Here is a 3,294-nt window from a genome sequence, read left to right as displayed (position 1 = left end):
CTCCGTACTACTGGGGGCTCCGCTTTCTGGTACCCCTCCAGGGGTTTCTACCCCTGGTCCCGCGCACAACTTTTCTGGAGAATCATCAACATATTTATGATTTTCCTTACACTTATTGTGAAAAATCTGGTATACAACTCGTGCGGAATAATTTCTCACACTCGTGTGATAGACTCCGCACTTGTTACGTAAATAACTATTTTTGGATGAAAATTATAACTTACTTTTCGAAATACTGCGAAGCTTGGGGTAATGTGACATAAGTTATAAAAGTTATCTAAAATGTTTTAAAAACGCTATTCTTTTAATTCTACAGTAGAAGGCTAGCATATGGTATGACTATTAAAGATAATTTGCTGTCTTATTGCCATGTGTCATTATTTCCTTGGTTCATAATGTCCACCACCTGTTTTCACGGTTAGTTTTAATATTAAAAATTCATGCACATATTTTTGAGACATCAAGGAAAAAAATAATTTAGAAAATTTGTGTTGCAAAAAACATATATTTGTTTATTAAAGATTTTAGTTTAACTTTTTTTTCACAAAGCTGTATTTTAATATTTTGCAAATTCTTTGGAACACCAGGTAACTGAAAGGATACATCTGACTTTTTATAAATTGATCTACTAAATATTTTTAGAATACTAGTAAGTTACACATTGTAATTAGTCGGTCAATAAATGATTTTTTTCCATGTCAGTATTTTTATTCAGTTTTAAAGTATTCTGGATAATTCTTTAAAAAGAAAGTAAAAAATACTCAGATCAAGCGAACAAATTTAAAAAACTAACTACCAGCTAAGGATGAGCCTATTAGTTTAAAAGGTACAAGGCTAAAATTATTGTTCCAAAATTAGTTATTTCATTGCATGATCTTTTAGAGGTTTTATCGTATGCAATAATATTTGTTATATTATCACCTGACTAATCTTAATTACGTGAATTTTAGTAGTTGCATTCAAATTTCAAAGTACGAATAGCGAATCAATCGAATCGGATAACACATTTGGTTGCTACGTATTACTTCAAAATGAATATGGTCATTTTTGCGGCGGCACAATTATCAGCAATTACCATATTATAACTGCCGCTAATTGTGTCATAGAAACAAATAGCAATAAATTCATTCAAACAAATATATCGATCGCACGAAGTAATCCAATATTTACTTTCCGTGCCGAAACCATTGGAGAAGTTGAGAAGATGTACATTCCCAGTGAATATGCTCCTGGTGAGCACGACATTGCAGTTCTTAAGGTATTTATAAATTTTTTTAAGAATTGTTAACAGTTTTTTCTATTCAATGTAAATTGATTTAGGATTTTTAGTTAAAAGACAGTTTAAGATTGCAAGAAAATCCAAAATTGCAAAAAGTGGATTTTTCGCTGGTAATGCAGCCTTACCAAAATGTCGGTCTTGAAACGATTGGTTATGGGGATGATACAATAATAGTATCATACGAAGATGGAATTAAAGTCATCCGAACAACTAATATTCGTCGACGCAAAAAATATTTTCTAATGGAAATCTTATCCAATGATGAATGCAAGAAATTCAAACTTTCAATCGAAATGAACTTGTATCGTTTTTGCACCACACCAGTACCACTGCATATAAGTTATTCAAAAGGATTATGTAATGCAAGTATTTAGAGAAATTTTTATCAATCACAACGGAAATCAATCCGTACAAAATTTCTAATTTCACATGTAGAGTATAACTTACAATTTTTTAAAATCTTGGCTTGAATTTTAAAGTTATATCCTCTAAATGTTTCGAGCGTGAGATGAATTACCGTAGAATTATTATCTACTGTTGTTCTAATTGGCCTCAAGTTCATTTTGACTTACTTTACTAGAACTTTTATTTAAAGTTAGTAAAATAACGAAGTCTACCGCAAATAGTCAAGATGTTACAGCCCCGCAAGCCCATCCCTTTCCTCCAAGAGTCTTCTTCATATCGCTTACGAAGATCAAGCACTTTGCTATCATTTCGCATATACATACACAGTATGGAGCTTCGCCTCTTACACGCTTGGCATGCCAGTTCCTAACCCCCCCTCAAACGTAATAATAAAACAATCATTAAATAAAAAGAATTCATTACAAATTGGACTAAAATGTTTTAAATGGCGTTAAAAATTTAGAAAAAAAAAAATGCGATGAAAAACATTGCAAAAGGCAGATGGAACATAGCTCCTCCAATAAATTGTAAACTTTCTTCCAAACTCATATAAAATAATGTCAAAGAAGGAACATTTTTTTTAAGTTAAAAAGCATGTGATATTATTTACTTAACATTCAAAGAAACGGATATTACTAGGTTTAGTTAAAGGTTATCATGAGCAATATTGTCAAAACAAATCGCAAAAGACCATATGTTTTGTGTGTGATGTTTAAATAAACATTAAAATAAATCAAATTTTACAGAAAACTAATAAATTAAATCATCAATTAATAATTGTGGTAAGCCCTACCTAAATAACTATACGCAAATACATTATAAGATATTATTTCACCATACTGCACCTAAAAAGAAACGTCCTCCACGTTTGCGGTACAAAAATTCCCTCATGTGGGAAACACTATTTTTCTTACCAAGGGCGCAGTGAACATTCAAAGGTAAAAAAAAATCGCCTAAAGGAATAAATGCCACAAACTACATGCAACGTTACAGAAGCATATCCAATTACTTTTCTGAGATCCATGAGTTGTGTCTCCTTGACCTCTGTCTATGATGATATCGTTAACTTTATATGTCTTATGTAACAGATTGAAACACATTAAAAAATAATAAACCCATTAATTTCAAGTGAAGCCTTCCTTCCCAATAATTATTTATAAGTGCATTAAGCACACTAGACTACTATTAGCAATTATGTAAGGTTTTATTGTCTTTGTAAACATACGTTTTATTTTTATAGGGTGACAACGGTGGCCCCCTTATCTACAATAACATGCTTATTGGAGTCTTCACTAAAGGCGACAACTCTTGCGACAACACAAAAGTGCCGGCCATTTTTACGAGGGTGTCGTCTTACTTACCGTTTATTATCACTGCCGTTACAGATTTCAAAGTTAACTTAGTGAAAGTTCGAGCCTCAAACAGGTAGGTCAAAGTTTTTTTTTTCTTATGAATGAGTAGTGCTCTAACCTACATTATTATTATTTTTTTTTAATAAATTAATTTATACCAATTCAGCGGAATAAATCAAACGTAAGACATGATTTTGGCTACAAAAAAATAAAATTTGAATAACTGAGTTGAGCAAAAAGTGCAACCCTCTTTTTGTC

Source organism: Copidosoma floridanum, unplaced genomic scaffold (assembly GCF_036245765.1).
Source record: "Copidosoma floridanum isolate Cflo_tuat_1 unplaced genomic scaffold, Cflo_Japanese_pri ptg000035l, whole genome shotgun sequence".
Taxonomy (NCBI): Eukaryota; Metazoa; Arthropoda; class Insecta; order Hymenoptera; family Encyrtidae; genus Copidosoma; species Copidosoma floridanum.
The sequence above is the reverse complement of the archived record's forward strand: the minus strand, read 5'-3'. Positions refer to the sequence as shown.